Source organism: Cupressus sempervirens, chromosome 2 (assembly GCF_028749045.1).
Source record: "Cupressus sempervirens isolate cs-2001-9-10 chromosome 2, ASM2874904v1, whole genome shotgun sequence".
Classification (NCBI taxonomy): Eukaryota; Viridiplantae; Streptophyta; class Pinopsida; order Cupressales; family Cupressaceae; genus Cupressus; species Cupressus sempervirens.
In genome coordinates, this window is record NC_143119.1 from 47,370,940 (window position 1) to 47,390,672 (window position 19,733).

Sequence of the window (19,733 nt, forward strand, 5' to 3'; positions counted from 1 at the left end):
TCAACTGCTATGAAAATAAACCTAACTTGTTTCTTTTTCCAAAAACTACCCACAAAGCTACAAAAGTCATTATTTAAAGGAAATGAAAACTAATTCCTAACTCTATGATCACTCCATTAATGATGATCAATTATAGACTCATAAAGTTTGAACTAGAATCACCATTAACCATGAATAAATCCTTCAAGAACATAGCAGGTTGTGGAAGCTACATTCGTGCATTGTTCCAATAGAAAGCATATAATAACTTGCTCCACTAATGATGATTCAACAATTTGGTTGGCTCTGACTTTAACGCTAAGGTGTTGACTCTTGGATATCCACAACAAGTACCTAAAAAAAATTCAATGTGCACATCACTTCCACATACATATATTGATTTTTTTTTTAATCAATATTAGAAAAGGTGTAAGTTCAAATTACCACTCTTGCAAATCCTATGGCTAAAAGAGGAAAACTAACTAAGACATAGCATAAATGAGGAAACATTTATCAACATGCAACATCACTTCATTATTCCAATTTTGTCCATAGATTCAAGCAATTATAGCATATTCCTATTGATGTATAACATCTGTAGATTTATCTGATAATATTCATTAGTGTTTCTCACACTCACACATATTTATATATATTTTTGTGTTTTTAAAATAATTTCCTTAAACATGCGATTGATGATATAATTGATAGACATAATTATATCAGTAAACATCACAAGTTATACACTACCAATGGTATTGTGTTATCGTCGATTGCTTATACTAAAGCATTGTTGGTTTACTCTAGACAAACATGGAGTTAGGAGGCATGACTCTTCATGGCCAAATTCCATGTAGAGGCATGACTCTATGGGGGTCATGGCTCTTCACTAACATATATATGTATAGGAAGATCACTAAGGATAACAATAAATACAAGGCATTATAAGTCCCAACGATTGACACTATAATCACAGGATCATTCTCAACCTTCTCCTCTACACTCTTTATTTGAAGACTATTAATATATTCAATCTATAGTATGAGTTATCAAGAATCTTCATTAGACGATCTTTGTCATCTTGGCAGTCACAAAACAATCATCATTTGAAGAATAAATTTGTTCTGCAATTATACAAGTAAGAGTATCTATTATTATTCACATCTACTATAATAGATTTGTCTATTAGATATCTATAAAAATCTAACATGGTATTAGATCCATTTTGATAAGAAAATCTATTACTTGGAATTAAAATCTAAAGTCTCAGATTTACAAAAGCTAAATTATATTATTAAATCAAAATAGTGAATCATGCAAGACTAGAAGATAGGCTTGAGGGTGCATCAAAATTTTCATCATGGAAAATTAGAGTCATGATAATATTAAGAGAAATAGAATTAGAGAAGTATATTGAAACAAACACATCCATGCCTAGAAATGATCCAAAGAAAGTAACATGGAAAAGACACAATAACAAAGCAACAAAGTTTATAATAGATCTTATAAAAGATCATATTCTTCCATCCATATCTAGTCTCAAGACTGCATTTGAGATGTTCTCCACTATAAGAGATACATTTGAAATCAACAATACTAGTAGATTATTAACCCTTAAAAAAGAGCTACTATATATAAAGACGAAAAATGGAGAATCTATTACATCCTACTTTTTAAGGATTTTTGAATTAAAATATCAACTTGCAACAATGGAAAATCGAGTTGATGACAAAGAACTCAAAATGATAGCACTAAGAGGTCTTTCTCTATCTTGGAAAATATTTATTCGAGGTTTAAGCTCTCGAACTAAACTTCGTAAATTTAATTTCCTAAAAAATGAATGTACACAAGAAGAATCAAGATTAGTCTCAAGAGGACTAAGTACAAATCAAGAGGGATACATTCAAGCACTTCATGTAAATTCAGACAAGGAAAGAAATTTCAAACATAATAGAAGGGAATCTAACAAATCATATAAGAAATGTGATTGGTCTAAAGTTAAATGTTTCAAATTTGTCAAAATTGGTCACTCCCATAACTTCTGCGTTGAAAAGCAAAGAGTTCAAACAACCTTAGCAGAAATCAAAGGAGAGGAAGTAGAGAAAGAAGAAAGAGAAAAATATTATTTTTACTTAGCCCTTTCAAGTGAATTAAACTCAAGCCACAATGCTTGGATCATAGACAACGGAGGATCTCAGCACATCACTAGTTTTAAAGACAAATTTGAAACTTTTTCAGAACAATCCTTAGAAGAAGTTATCATTGGAGATAACTTTACTCATCCTATCAAAGGCATTGGTTCCTGTTCAATTTACCTAAATTTAGGAATTACACTCCAACTCAATTTTTTTTTTATATGTACTAGGAATAAAAAGAAACCTAGTCTCTATTTTTGGTCTTACTAATCAAGGATTCAGAATCATTTTTCAAGAGGACAAAGTTCTGTCTTAGCCAAAGAACTCTAATATCAAGAAAGCCATTTCCATCGAATTTAGAGATGGAAGTCTATATAAACTTTGTAATAACCAAGACCTAGCTCTTAGTCATGAAACTTCAAATTCCACTGAAATTTGGCATAGGAGGCTAGGTCACCTTCACTATTGTGCATTATCATCCATAGGAAAATTTTTAAAAGGTTTACCTAGTCTCAAAACTGATCACTTAAGTATTTGAAAAGGATGTTCTTTAGGTAAAAATACTAAGCCATCATTTCCTAAAAGTGTTCACAAATCAAAATCCATTCTTGAATTGATTCAAACTGATCTTTGTGGTCCTATGTCTGTACCTTCTCTTAATACGTGCTTCTTTTATGTAATTTTTATCGATGATTAATCTAAAAAAACTTGGATCTACTTTTTGAAATAGAAAGAATCAGCTGATGTATTATCAAAATTCAAAAATTCAAAGCTCTAGTTGAAAATCATTTAGGACAAAATAAAAACACTAAGGTCAGATAATGGAGGTGAATACATCTTCAAAATTTTTAAAAACTTTTGCATTATTGTTGGGATTAAGAGGGAGTTTTCTATACCATATAATCCTCAACATAATGGAGTTGTAGAATGTAAAAATAGATCAATTATTGAATTAGCCAGACCAATGATGCATGATCAAAACCTTCATACTTCCTTCTAGGTTGAAGCATCTAACATTGCAGTCTACATTAAGATGCCCACACTCAGTATTAGAGAACATCACTCCTAAAGAAGTATTTATAGGAATTAAACCATATATAAGTCATCTAAGAATATTTGAACGTCCTATTTATATCCACATTCCTAAAGAAAAAAGAACAAAATCAGATTCATCTAGAAAGAAGGGGATACTCATTAGATACAGTGAAACAACAAAAGGCTATAGGGTCTTCACTCTAGGTCAAAGAATAATTGAGATTAGTAGAGATGTGAAATTTGAAGAAGATATCGCCTTTAATATTTCTAGAAATAGTGATGAATCTATTATCGAATCCAGTCCTAAAGTGGATGAAAATTACCAAGAAAAAATTAAAAGGGAGAATGATATTGAACCATCCTCTACCACTACATCTAATCATGAAGATTTTGAAAATGTCAACAATAAAAAGAGGCCATTTTGGGCTAGGAAAATGATAGAAGAAAATCAGGTTGAACCTAATGAAATGATTCAAGAAAGTAAAAGAATGAGAAATCAATCATGTTATGTTGCATTGTTAACTAAAGTTATAAAAAATAAACCTTCAAATGTTAAAGAAGCACTTTCAAATCAATCTTGGAAAGAAGCAATGATTGAAGAATATAACTAAATACTAAAAAATGATGTATGTGATGTTGTACCAAGACCTCAAAAGAAATCAATTGTTTCTTTAAAAATGGTTGTTTAAAATTAAGCATGCATCTGATGGCAGTATTGAAAAGTACAAAGCTAGATTTGTAGCACGAAGTTTCTCACAAAAAGAAGGCATTGATTATGAAGAAACATTTGCACCAGTTGCTAGATATACTTCAATTAGAACCATCTTGGCTATTGTAACATCCAAGGGATGGAAGTTTCATCAAATGGATGTCAAAACAACATTCCTAAATGATAAAATTGAAGAAGTTTATATCGAGCAACCAAAAGGATTCAACGCTCATGAAAACAAAACTCACATTTTTAAATTAAAGAAAGTTTTACATAGTCTCAAATAGGCTCCTAGAGTATGGTATGAAAGGATAGACAACTATAAAATGAAGTTAGCATATTCTAAAAATGAAGTTGATCCTAACTTATACTTCAAAATAGATGGTGATGATATGATTATTCTTGTGTTATATGTTGATGATTTTTTAATAGAAGGTGAAGAACATCTCATAAAGAAATGCAAAAAAAAACTCAGAATAGAGTTTGAAATGAAAGATTTAGGTCTTCGTCACTACTTTCTTGGATTGGAAGTCTAGCAATAGGATAACTATATTTTTTTGAATCAAGGAAAATATACAATCAAAATTTTAACAAACTTTGGAATGATGGAACGTAAACTAGCTTCTACTCCTATGGAAGTCAATCTAGACAAGTTGAAGGATGATATGATCAAATCAAAACCTACATATTCTACTTACTATAGGTAGATCATCAGGTATTTAATGCATTTGATGAATACTCGTCTTGACATATACTATGCTACTAACACCTTGAGATAGTTTATGTATGCACCAAAGAAGATACATCTACATGTAGCTAAATATATTTTTAGATATCTAAAGGGTACTATTGGCATGGGAATAAAATATGATAAGCTCAACATTGAACTTGATGGATATTCTAATTTTGATTGGGTAGGCAGTCCTACTAAACATAAGAGTACTTTTGGATGTTGTTTCAGTCTAGGATCTAGAATGGTTTCTTGGTTTAGTAGAAAAAAATCTTCAATTGCATTAAGTTCTACCAAAGTAGAATACATTGCATCTTCCTTAGGTGCTAGAGAAGTAATGTGGCTACAAAAGTTGTTAGCAAATTTTTTCAAAAGACTTTTGAAGCCCACTATGATTCATTATGATAATCAAAGTTGCATCAAGCTTTCAACTAATCTAGTTTTCCACAATCATTCCAAACATATTGAAATTCCTTACCACTACATTTGTGATATGGTGAATTGAGGAATCATTCAAATGGAGTACATTAGTATTAATGAGAAAACATTAGATATCTTTACTAAGCCTCTTGCTAGAGTGAAGTTGAAATATTTCAGAGAAAAACTTGGTATGGTTAATTTGTAATATTGAATATTGAATTTAAATTTTTAATTCATGTGAGTTTATGCTTTTATTGTTGTTTAGTCTCATCAGATATGTAATGAAAGGTGATGATCTTTCATGGATATATATACCCAGAAGGTAATCATTTGTAAGGTGACAATCTTGCAAATGATAGCCCTGTTATCATGGACATGTCTAGATATTATTTTAGATAATTAGAGATCATAGATAATGAATCCATTATATTATCATGGACATCTCTAGATTTTTTTTTGGACAATTAGAGATCATAGATAATGTATCCACTATGATTACTCTAGATATTGTTTCAAACAATTAGAGATCATAATATATGTTATGATAGTGTTCATAGCATGGTGATTTTAATTATTTTACTAGTCATTATTTTAGAGTGTTAAGATCAAATAAAGTGTTCAGATATTTTGTTTTCAAGTTGTATTACTTCTCCCTTGCTAAGAGGGAGTGTTTAAGTATAATGTTTATAGAAGTAATAATGTTCATCAATCATATGTAAATTTTTATCAGATTTATCTGATAATATTCATTAGTATTTCGTGTGTGTGTGTGTGTGTGTGTGTGTGTGTGTTGTTTAAACGATTGCCTTAAATATGCAATTGATGATATTATCAATAGAAAACATTATATCGGTGAACATCACAAATTATACACTATTGATGGTATTGTGTTATTGTCAATTGTTTATACTAAAGCATTGTTGGTTCACTCTAAACAAACATGGAGTTAGTTATGCCTCCATAGAGGCATGACTCTTTGTGGCCAAAGACCACATAGAGTCATGAATCTATGGGGGTCTTGACTCTTCACTAACATATATATGTATAGGAAAATCGCTAAGGATAATAATCAATACAAGGCATTATAAGTCCTAGTGATCTACACTATAATCACAGGAACATTCTCAACTTTCTCCCCTGCACTCTTTGCTAGAAGACTATTAATATATTCAATCTATAATACGGGTTATCAGTAGTCTTCATTGGAAGATCATTATCATCTCAACAATCATAGAATAGTCACCATTTGAAGAACAAATCTATTCTAGAATTATACAAGTAAGAGTATCTATCACTATTCATATCTACTGTAATAGATTTGTCTATTAGAGATCTATAAAAATCTTAAAAATTGATCTATTCATACTTATACTTAATGTCTCATCATACATAAAGCATATACATGAAAACATATGTTCATTTTCTTAAAACTATAAAGTCATGACTATTTCTACAAGATAACTGCTTAAAAACAAGATAAAAAGATCTTAAAACAATGGCCTTTTAGAGGCCTATCAAATATAAAATACATGAGTGCTGGTCAAGAATGTGGAATGCATCTACTATACTTAGATTTGAAGAATACTGCTATAATTGTCATAAGTATGGGCATAGAGCATTTGAATGTGGATCTTAGACAAAACCTTACTGGACAAATCAAAGGAAGAGTTATGCACCTAACAATGCATATTCAAAATGTCACAAGTTTGGACATATAAAAAAGAATTTAAGGACTCAAGTGCATTTAGAAAATCAAACAAGAGACAAAGGAAAAGTAGACAGTAAGAAAATATAGAAGGAAATGAATCAAAAATGGAAAAAGAAAGCATAAGATGGAAATAGTGGAGAAAATGGAGCCAAATTCACCCAATCCAATGGAGAAGGTGATTATGTCATCTCAAAAAAAGCAAGAGAAAAACAAACCAGTGATAAGATAGATAAATGAATACATTACTCAATTGGGAGCAATTTTTGAGAATGTCACAGATGCTTATTTTGAGGAATTCAAGAAAAGAATGAAGATGAGGATGAGGATATGAGAAGAATTGATCACAAGGTATTACAATGACATATATTTTTCTCATAGATATAGATAAAACATTTGTGCAGGTAGTAAAGCCAAGGAAGGCTTGGCTATAAAGTTTTGGTTATGAAATTGATAGTGATTTAGTGAGTGCAAACATTGTTGCACTATTGAAAGAAGAAATAGACACTAAGGCTAAATATTTTGGAAAAAATGAGGAAGCTAAGGCTAGAATAACTATAAATATCAAGATAGCTTCTAAGGAGAAGAAAAGGAAAAGAATGAGTTGAAGACCTAGAAGCTAAATTGGGCACCCTAGGCAAGGGAAAGGAACCGTTGTAGATAACACAAGGTCTTGAAGAGGATGAAGAAAAAGGCAATGGTGATGAGGAAGAGGAAGAAGAAGAAGGATACAAGGGTAAAGCCCTAGTTGTTGTCAATACACCAAGTAAGAAGGCTCTAGGAACTAAGAAGAAGCTAGTAGTGACATCCCTCTCTCCTCCACCACCAACTAAGCCAAGAACCAAGGCAACTGCTAGTGTAGAGAAGATTGCAAGATAGAGGGTAGTAGAGATTATAGATCCCATTGCCCCTAAACCTAAGATAAGAATATTGGTTAGAGGACCACCCAAAGTGCACACAAAGTCTACTGAAAAGGTATGTGCAAATCTTAGAAGATCTTTAGGATCATTCAACTTTAGATTTGTAAAATATGATACACTAAATAATACTGATGGAACCAAAATTGAGGAGGCTATCGTAGATATGATTGCTAATCATAAGCTATCCACTAGTGAAATTGAGAGAAGATACCCCAAGACTTATATGAGAGACTGTAAAGAAGATGGAAGTAGGAAAAAGAAGAAGAGAAAAAGATAAGGACTAACACCTTATTCAGAGTCATGCCTGATCTATCCCAGGATCAATAGGAAACATTTTTGGTAAAGTACAGGAGAATTTTTTTCTTAAGTATAGTGTTTTTAATTTTATAGAATAAAATGGAAGTTGTAGCACAACATGATTAATTGCTTTGGAAAAGCATTTTTGGGCTATCAACCAAGCAAGCAGAGACAAAGAAAGAAATTCAAAGAAAGAAATTGAAACTATGACCATTGAAGATGATTACAGTAGTGATGAAAGTTTAGGTGTGCTGAGTCTGCAAGGCATCATGTCACCAGTATGTGCTAACACCCTTGACACTCTAGAGGCTGAGCAATAAAGGCTCATAGGTACAGAGACATGAATCAAGGTAACAGACACAAGTATAGACAATCAAACTATTTTAGCACCTCACATTGAGGAAATTAAATAAATAAGTAGAGCTGAATCAAGTGTAACTATTATTGTCATGAGCACCAATGCACCAACATGACCGAGTGGTGAAATCCCTCACCAAATCCCAAAGCAATGTTAAGTAACAACACTTCTTTGTCAAGTAAAAGAGGAAAAGCAATAAAGGACATTTCACCGGATATTGAAGCCAATCTAGATGAAATAATTGAGATGCCACAATTAGATTTGGCAAATCTCACCTTGGAACAAACAATTTTGTTACAAGAGATTTTGGAAAAAAAGAAACAAAAAGAAGAGTTAAGGAGAGAGCATAAACAAAAGCAAGTACTTTATGATGTGAAAAACATTTTTGTTGATGCTTTTGATATTCAAAATTTTGATGAAGAAGCCCCAATCATTACCCCACTTGTAAATTTTGTTGAACAAGTGAATGCTGGTAATATGAAATCAATTGAAAAATTGATGGATTGGTCACCTAGAATATTTGAGAATAAGGTTGTGGATAAAGTTTCTATAACCATTTCCGAGCATAAAGTGCAATTTTAAGAGCAAAGTGCAATTACAAGAGCATGTATAGGTTATAGGTTATGATAGGACTTATACAAAAGTTACAATATTTGTACAACATTTTTCAAGATGTACCAAAATTCACAAATGATATTAAGGCACAAATTGTTGGAAATAAAAATGGGAAATGTATACTTCTACGGGGGGGTGGGGTGGAGGGGGGTTTGAATCAAAAGTACAAGTCTTTAACCAACAAAACTTTTAATTAGAAAAATACATGCATAAACATATTGAAATATAATGTAAAGTAAATGTATCCATATAAACACTTGACACCAGATATTATTACCTAGAAACCCTCCAATGAGAAGGTAAAACTAGCGTGGGGATGACACCCATAATTCTTCACTACTACAGTAATAAAGTTCACTTGTTAAGGTTACATAGTTTAACCATTCTCATGATTTTTCTTGTGAAAGGCCTGCCCTATTAAAGACTTACAGAGGATTGTTAGATCTTACCCTATTAAAGGATTTTAACACCCTGTTAGAAGTGTTCCTAGCTAAATCACTTTAGAACGCTCACTTGGAATGTCACCCTATTAAAGGATTTTACAGTGATTGTTAAATCAACCTTAATCCAAAGGATTTCACCCCACTGATATAGTTGTTAGAAAGTAATAGTATAATGTTTGATCTGATACACTTACAAATTTTGTCTTGCTGATTTCAAATCGTAATTCTATCCATCTTGATCCTCTTGATCTATTGTATCAATGATGTATAGTTCCTCCTCTATTCTGTAAACTAATTTTGCAATTCTTTCACACTTCTAAGTCACCTTGTATGCTTACTGATCAATTCACCCCTTTTCACTTCCTTCAAATCTTCACTTGCATCACTTCCTTTGCATACACATCCACTCATACACTCTTTGAATTATGGGGCTTCATCTCCCTTTAAAAAGACTTTGGTGGCTTAGGGTTAGGTATGAATATATGATTGAGATTCATTCATTTTTCCACTCAATTATTTCCATTTTTTTGATTGGTTGCATGTTGATTTCATAGGGAATCCAAATAGATTCAATCTTATCTTCAAAGCTTCGATATCTATCCATAAGTCAGTTTGAAAATGATTTACATAGTTGTTTGTGCCTTCACAAAAAACTAGATCCATTTTGTGTTACTCAACACTTGATAATACTGATACTCGACACTTACTCCAATTCTATCTTGCTCAACACTTGAACTTGCTTGGCATCAACTATTCACTCAGCACTTGAGTTTCTTGGCACATGAGTGCCTCATCACTCATTGCAACTCGACATCTATACATATTATACTCGACATGTGTTACTAGCTCGACATGAACTTAGTAAATATCTTAAGTGTGTTGCCACTCAATTGTCAAAACCAATTTGAGATCAAAAATCTCCCCCTTTGGCATGAGTGGTAAAAACACTTAACTGTACATAACAAATCTAATTTCCTCGAGCATAATATACATACAATTTGGCATATATACAAAAGTTGAAAAATTTTCAAAACTCTGTAATAGATTCATGTACCTCAAAATTTCCCCCCTAAGTTAATGTGCCCATTTTGTGTCCAATATTTCTTCTCTTAATAGATTTGCTTCATGCTGATACTCTCTGTCTTCAAAATTATTGACAGTCTATTTCTATCTGATTACTCTATTTTCTATCCTTTTGTTGATTGCTCCCCCTTTGCTTGCTCTCCCTCTTTTTTTGGGTATCTCCCCCTTTCATATTTGTCTCTCTCTTTAATATTTCTCCCCCTTTTGACACTAATGTCAAAGGGTCTATACAATGATTATATATTTGTCCAAAAAGTGCTTGTGGACTTCCATGATAATCTTGAAAGTAGCATCTCAGTTGTCTAATGCAACATCTACAGACTTGATCTGGATGTTTTTTTTTGCTGCAAGATGAACTAGATCGTCCAATGTTGAAAGATTGGGGTCTTTCTTTAACACTATTTCTGACGAGGGTAGTTCTTTTTGGAGTATTTCCATATGGGGGGTAAGGGAGGCTTGTATATTAATCAACCTGTGATGGGGACACAACCCAAGAATAGAATGGACACAACAGAAAAGGGAAATTGTATTAACTGAAAAATAAGCTAGTACATTCAGTACAGAGAAAATAAACTTCAAAACATGCCCTAAGGGCTTACAATAGCATAAATGTGGAGATAATTTCTCCTTTCAGTACCTCCTCTCAAACTCCACTCTGAACTTCCTTTTACAATGCCAAAAATCTCCTTAAATAGACCTCGGAGGGTTATGGACTAGGAGTACATTCTAGAAAGTGGTAGTAGGCATCCGCCGACCAAATAGAAGGTTCTAGATGTTGCGTTAGAAGTCGACGCAAATCTAGAAGAATCCAGAAACGGTAACTGAACTTTCGAGAGGTATAACTTTTGAACCGTAGCTCTGATTGACAAACCGTTTACATTTTTAAAAAGGTCTCGAAGTGCTCTATAGCCCTATGGACTAGCTATGCTCATCCCCCATTTTTCAGCCCTTTTCAAGGTCATTTAATGCCCCTAACCTAACTTTGAAGCATTCTTAGGAAGTCTCCACAACTCGAAAAACTGTAATAACTTTCAAATCATGGGGCCTTTTGACTTGATTCTTTTTTTGGAATGCTCTAAATTATAATTACATTCATCTAGCCAATTTACACCTCCTAGTTCACCAAAATGATGGCTCAATTACATACTCCTATTTTTTTGGGATTTACACGAACACTGATAGTGGAACTGTGAGAGTTGCAACCTTTATTTGACCCAAATGGGTATCCAAAATTGAAAACACATGAAACAGAAAGTAAGTCTAAGTATATTTTTTTGGTTGACACAGGATTGCCCATATACCTCTGGATGCTTCTGCATCAGACACCCAGGGTAGATTGAAAAGTGACCCTGTCACTTTATGAATGGTAGAGGAAATCCCAAATGGGAAACCTCAGCTGCTAATATCCAAGTTGAGTCCTCAATCGGTCGTCCTTTCCATTTGACCAAATACTCTTCATACTGCCTATTTCTGGTACTCCTACCCACACGATGATCTAGAATGTCTTCTATCTCCTCCTTCTTAGAAGCAGGAATTGGACATGGCTCTAACACTAGCTCCTCATTTGCACCATCATCATGATACTCTGTTAAATCTGCAATGTTGAAAATGGGAGAAATGTGAATACCATCTGGCAGCTCCACTTCATATGCATTTCCTGAGTCATGTTTCTTCAAAATTTTGCAAGGGCCAAATTTCTTCATTTTCAACTTGTTGTAAGTACCGACTGGAAATCTTTCTTTTCATAAATGCACCATGACTAGATCCCCTACTTGGAATTCCTTATGTCTTCTCCTTTGATCAGCCCTAGCTTTATACTCTTGATTCATCTTGGTAATGTGTCCTTGAACCTCCTCATGTAGACGCTTGATATGTTAAGAAAATTCTTTAGCTTCAACACTTGTCCTCTCCCCTTGTTCTATCTTCCTCAATTCTGGTGCAGTCCTTGGGCTATTCCCATATACAATTTGGAATGGTGATTTTCCAGTACTCCTATTTACAGAGTTATTATAAGAAAACTCTGCTTGTGGTAGAATCAAATCCCATCCCTTGGGCTTATCCCCAACTAAACATCTCAACAAATTGCACAGACTTCTGTTTACCACTTCTGTTTGGCCATCAGTCTATGGGTGATGCGTGGAACTGAATTTTAGGTTTGTTCTCAACTTCTTCCACAATTTCCTCCAGAAATACCCCACAAATTTAGTATCTCTATCAGAAACTATACTCCTTGGAAGACCATGTAGTCTTACCACCTTTTTGAAAAACAAGTCTGCAATATGGACAACATCATGAGTTTTGTGGCATGGAATGAAATGTGCCATTTTGGAGAACCTATCAACCACCACGAATACTGAGTCATTACCTCTTCGTGTCCTTAGCAATCCAAGAACAAAATCCATACTTATGTCCTCCCATGGCTTTGATGGAATAGGCAATGGCTGATATAGTCTAGTATTGTGGCTAAATCCCTTAGCAACTTGACAAACTTGACAACTCTGTACAAACCTTTTCACATCCTGTGACATTTGAGGTCAAAAATAATGTTCTCTAAGAATGGCAATGGTCTTATCTCAACCAAAATGTCCTACCATCCCTCCACTGTGTTTCTCCTTAATTAGATTTTCCCTCATGGAACTCCTTGGAATGCACAATTGACTACCTTTGAACAACATGCCATCTTGAATCAAATAGTCTAACCACTTGGTTCTATCTACAGCAATAGGTTCTTTACAAGCTTTCCATGCTTCAGCAAAATCAAGATCATAAGTGTACAAATTCTTGAGTTCATCAAACCCAACTACTTCAACTTGCATTACTGTGAGCAACAACTGTCTCCTACTTAGTGCATCTGCAACCCTGTTAGATTTTCCACTTCTATGCTTCAACACAAATGTATAGCTCTGCAAGAACTCTACCCACTTCATATGCCTCTGATTTAATTTATCTTGGCTATTTAGGTACTGTAATGCCTGATGATCAGTATACAAAAAAAATTCCTTTGGCAATAAATAATGCCTCCATTTCTTTAAGGCCTGAACTATTGCATAGAACTCTTGATCATAAACATAATACTTCTTCTTTGCATCATTCAATTTTTCACTAAAATATGCAATAGGCTTACCTTCTTGGCTTAATACAGCCCCAATAGCACTGCCACTGGCATCAAAATCCACCTAGAAAACCTTTCTAAAATCTGGAAGTGCCAACACAAGTTGGTCTGTTACCTTCTTCTTCAGCAATTCAAAACTTCTCGCAGCTGCTGCAGTCCATTTGAACTCTTTTCTATCCCTTCTTATTGTATCAGTTAGGGGTGCACATATGCCACTGAAATTCTTAATAAACTTGTAAAAACTAACCAAACCATGAAATGATCTTACCTCAGTAGAAAACTTTGGAGTAGGCGATTCCAAGATGGCTTTTACCTTCTCTAGATCCATTTTGAGACCTTCAAGTGATATAAAAAACCTCAAATAGACTAACTCCCTTTTTGCAAAGATACACTTCTTCAAATTAATTAACAGTTTCTCTTCCCTTAGCCTTTCAAGGACACTACAAATATGCAATAAATGTTCTTCCAAAGTCTTTCTGAAAATTAAAATATCATCCAAATAAATAATAACAAATTTTTCCAAGAACTTCTTAAGTACCTCATTCATGAGCCGCATGAAGGTGCTTGGGGCGTTCGTCAAGCCAAAGGGCATGAATAACCACTCATAAAGACCCTCCTTGGTCTTGAAGGCTATTTTCCACTCATCTCCTTCTCAAATATGTATCTGGTGATAACCACTCTTTAGATCTATCTTTGTGAAGTACTGAACCTATCTATTTAGCTCCTCTGTTTCAGTAGGAGTCATCCTATGAGCAACCTTGTTAGGAAAACTAGCTTCTGGGATCAGATCTATCTCATGAATGATTTGCCTTACTGGTGGCAATCCATCTAGAACATTATCAGAGATAATATCTCCAAATTCCCCTAGTAAATCTGAAACTTCAAGTGGTATTTCACTACTACCTTCTTTATGTTTCCTAGGAATCAAAGCATAGCACATATGCTAATGTCTCATGCCATCTAAAAACATCCTTCTATCAACAAGAAAAATCCTAGCACTGCTACATACCTTTTCACCTTCCTTTTTCATGGGCTTCAATTTGTGGCGAACTCCATCCTTTGTCAGATAGTATGTGTTTGCATGTCCATCATGTACTGCATGTCTATCAAACTGCCATGGTCTACCCAACAATAGATGGCAAACATCCATCGAAATAACATCACGGAGAACTTCATCATGGTAACTCCCAATTTTAAATTTCACTAAACATTGTTCACTTACCAGGACCTTATGATCATCTTTTACCCAAGCAATCTGATAGGGCTGGGGATGTTTCTCCCTCTTGAGCTTCAGCTTAGAAACCATTTTTTTGATACCAAGTTATCAGTACTACCACCATCAATGATAACGTCACAACATTTATCCTCAAACTTGCATCTGGTATAGAACAAACTGCTCTGTTGTCCTAGTTCAATCTCACCACTTAGTAGGACTCTTTCATTTACCAAGGTCTCTCCTCTTTTTGCATCCTCTGAATGTGATGATTGTGCATCTTCATCCACATGAGCAACCCTAGCTTGGCCCTTAGCTCTCCTATCTGTCCTTCCTTGTCATTGAGGGCATTCAAAGGCACGATGACCTTCTTTATTGTAATAGAAATAGGTACCACGGAAGCCTCCTCTTCCTTGTCCACATCCTCTAACTCTTCCTCTTTGATTTTCAAAGTCTTGATCATGGGAGCGGTTGAAACCCTCATTCCTTTGGTTCCTGCTAGTACCCACATCTTCATTTTTCTATTGGGTTTCACTGTGGCCTCCAGATGATCTACCGCTTCCCCTTCCTCCTTGACCGTGCCCTCTTTGTCTTCCTTAAAACCTTTTATTCAGCTTCTTTTCAACTCATAGGGCAAACTGGTATGCCTCTTCAATGTTGGTCATTCTTACCAAACTTAATTCCTCCTGGATGCTAGGTCGCAACCCACTGATATAACGAGCAACCTTCTCCTTATTTGCTTCTACAAGCCCTGCTCTAATAAAGAGTCGGTAAAACTCCTTTGTATATTCTTGGACTAATCTTCCTGCTTGCTTTAACACATGCATCTTCTTAAACAAATCAAGCTCATAGTCTACAGGAATGAACTGCTTCTTCAATTTTTCCACCATGCGATCCCATCTTGTGATCTTCTCCTTTCCTCTTCTATTTCTTTCCAATTGGACCTCTTGCCACCAAATTTTGGCATGGCCTTTCAGTTTGGCCTTTGTAAACTTAACCCTATCTAGGTCCCTAATATCCTCATATTCAAAGCATTCTTCCAGTTCATTGATCCAATCGATCAATTCATCTGGTTTTAGATTTCCTGAAAATACACCCACTTCAATTGTAGGTCTTTTTCCAAACTTAGTAATGGCACTCAAAATCCTTTCCTCTACATGATTCAGAACTTCCCTGTCAAATTCCCCTTTTGGTCCAATTTCACCTTCTTCGTTGTCATATTCAATTTCATCACCTGCGACCACAATTGCTCCTCTACGGAGCTCCTCCTGCAATGCTTGTACCTGCCTTTGGAGGGCTCTAACCTCCTCAGGATTAATAGCTCTGGCCCTTTTTCCATGCTCTCTTTGTGGAGGCATCTTCTTAACTCAAACCCACAACCACACAGTCCTGGTGCAAACTGCCTCACAGTCAGCGCTCTATCTACACACTCAAGAAAACCAGCTCTGATACCCGAGCTAATGTGGAGATAATTTCTCCTTTCAGTACCTCCTCTCAAACTCCACTCCGAACTACCTTTTACAATGCCAAAAATCTCCTTAAATAGACCCCGAAGGGTTATGGACTAGGAGTACATTCTAGAAAGTGCTAGTAAGCATCCACCAACCAAATAGAAGGTTCTAGAAGCTGCGTTAGAAGTCAACATAAATCTAGAAGAATCTAGAAACGGTAATTGAACTTTCGGGAGGCATAAATTTTGAAGCGTAGCTCCGATTGATGAACCGTTTACATTTTCGAAAAGCTCTCGAAGTGCTCTATAGCCCTATGGACCAGCTATGCTCGTCCCCCTTTTTTGGCCCTTTTTGAGGTCATTTAATGCCCCTAACCTAACTTTGAAGCATTCTTAGGAGGTCTCCACAACTCGAAAAATTGCAATAACTTTCAAACCTTGGGGTCTTTTGACCTGATTCTTTTTCTGGAATGCTCTAAATTACAATTACATTCATCTAGCCAATTTACATCTCCTAGTTCACCAAAATGATGGCTCAATTACATACTCCTATTTTTTTAGGATTTACACGAACACTGATAGTGGAACTGTGAGAGTTGCAACCTTTATTTGACCCAAATGGGTATCCAAAATTGAAAACACATGAAACAGAAAGTAAGTCTAAGTATATTTTTTTTTTTGACATAGGATTTCCCTTATACCTCTGGATGCTCCTGCATCAGACACCCAAGGTAGATTGAAAAGTGACCCTATCACTTTATGAATGGTAGAGGAAATCCCAAATGGGAAACTTCAACTGTTGAAATCCAAGTTGAGCCTTCGATCGATCGTCCTTTCCATTTGACCAAATACTCTTCATATTGCCTATTTTTGGTACTCCTACCCACATCATGATCTAGAATGTCTTCTATCTCCTCCTTCTTAGAAGCAGGAATTGGACATGGCTCTAACACCAGCTCCTCATCTGCACCATCATCATGATACTCTGTTAAATCTGCAATGTTGAAAATGGGAGAAATGTGAATATCATCTGGCAGCTCCACTATATATGCATTTCCTGAGTCATGTTTCTTCAAAATTTTGCAGGAGCCAAATTTCTTCATTTTCAGCTTGTTGTAAGTACCGGCTGAAAATCTTTCTTTTTGTAAGTGCACCATGACTAGATCCCCTACTTGGAATTCCTTATGTCTTCTCCTTTGATAAGCCCTAGCTTTATACTCTTGATTCATCTTGGTAATGTGTTCATGAACCTCCTCATGTAGACGCTTGATATGTTCAGCAAATTCCTCAGCTTCAGCGCTTGTCCTCTCCCCTTGTTCTATCTTCCTCAATTCTGGTACAGTCCTTGGGCTATTCCCATATACAATTTGGAATGGTGAATTTCTAGTACTCCTATTTACAGAGTTATTCTAAGCAAACTCTTCCTGTAGTAGAACCAAATCCCATCCCTTGGGCTTATCCCCAACTAAACATCTCAACAAATTGCCCAGACTTCTGTTTACCACTTCTGTTTGGCCATCAGTCTGCGAGTGATGCGTAGAACTGAATTTTAGGTTAGTTCTCAACTTCTTCCACAATGTCCTCCAGAAATACCCCACAAATTTAGTATCTCTGTTAGAAACTATACTCCTTGGAAGACCATGTAGTCTTACCACCTCTTTGAAAAACAAGTCTGCAATATGGACATCATCATGAGTTTTGTGGCTTGGAATGAAATGTGCCATTTTGGAGAACCTATCAACCACCACGAATACTGAGTCATTACCCCTTTGTGTCCTTGGCAATCCAAGAACAAAATCCATACTTATGTCCTCCCATGGCTTTGATGGAACAGGCAATGACTGATATAGTCCAGTATTGTGGCTAAATCCCTTAGCAACTTGACAAACTTGACAACTCTGTACAAAAATTTTCACATCCTGTGACATTTGAGGTCAAAAATAATGTTCTCTAAGAATGGAAATGGTCTTATCTCAACCAAAATGTCCTGCAATCCCTCCACTGTGTTTCTCCTTAATCAAATTTTCCCTCATGGAACTCCTTGGAATGCACAATTGACTACCTTTAAACAACATGCCATCCTAAATCAAATATTCTAACCACTTGGTTCTATCTACAACAACAGGTTCTTTACAAGCTTCTATCATCCATCCTTGGCAAAGGAAACCGGTACTTGATGGTTATCCTATTTATAGCTCGAGAATCTGTACACATCCTCCACTCTCCATCCTTCTTTGGTGCGAGTACTACAGGTACTGCACATGGACTCAGGCTCTCTCGAATCAAGCCCTTCCTCAAAAGCTCTTGAATCTGTCTATTTAGCTCCTCTGTTTCAGTAAGAGTCATCCTGTGAGGAACCTTGTTAGCCAAACTAGCTCCTGGGATCAGATCTATCTGATGACTAATTTGCCTTACTGGTGGCAATCCATCTGAAATGTTATCAAAGATAATATCTCCAAATTCCCCTAGTAAATTTGAAACTTCAAGTGGTATTTCACTACTACCTTCTTTATGTTTCCTAGGAATCATGGGAGCGGTTGAAACCCTCATTCCTCTAGTTCTTGCTAGTACCCACATGTTCATTTTTCTTTTGGGTTTCACTGTGGCCTCCAAATGATCTACCGCTTCCCCTTCCTCCTTGACCGTGCCCTCTTTTTCTTCCTTCAAACCTTTTATTCAGCTTCTCTTCAACTCGTAGGGCAAACTGGTATGCCTCTTCAACACTGGTCATTCTTACCGAACTTAATTCGTCCTGGATGCTAGGTCGTAACCCACTGATATAACGAGCAACCTTCTCCTTATTTGCTTCTGCATGCCCTGCTCTAATCAAGAGTCGGTAAAACTCCTCTGAATATTCTTGGACTGATCTTCCTACTTGCTTTAACACATGCATCTTCTTAAACAAATCAAGCTTGTAGTCCACAGGAATGAACTGCTTCTTCAATTTGTCCACCATGCGATCCCATCTTGTGATCTTCTCCTTTCCTCTTCTATTTATTTCCAATTGGACCTCTTGCCACCAGATTTTGGCATGGCCTTTCAGTTTGGCCTTTGCAAACTTAACCCTATCTGGGTTCCTGATATCCTTATACTCAAAGTATTCTTCCAGTTCATTGATCCAATCGATCAACTCATCTGGTTTCAGATTTCTTTAAAATACACCCACTTCAATTGTAGGTCTTTTCCCAAACTTAGTAACGGCCCTAAAAAGCCTTTCCTCTGCATGATTTAGAACTTCCTCGTTAAATTCCCCTTCTGGTCCAATTTCATCTTCTTCATTGTCATCTTCACTTTCATCACCTACGGCCACAGTTGCTCCTCTACGAAGCTCCTCCTGCAATGCTTGTACCTACCTTTGGAGGGCTCTAACCTCCTTAGGATTAATATCTCTAGCCCTTCCACCACGCTCTCTTCCTAGAGGCATCTTCTTAACTCAAACCCACAACCACACAGTCCTGGTGCAAACTGCCTCAGAATCGGTGCTCTGTCTACACACTCAAGAAAACTAGCTCTAATACCCAAGCTCTGA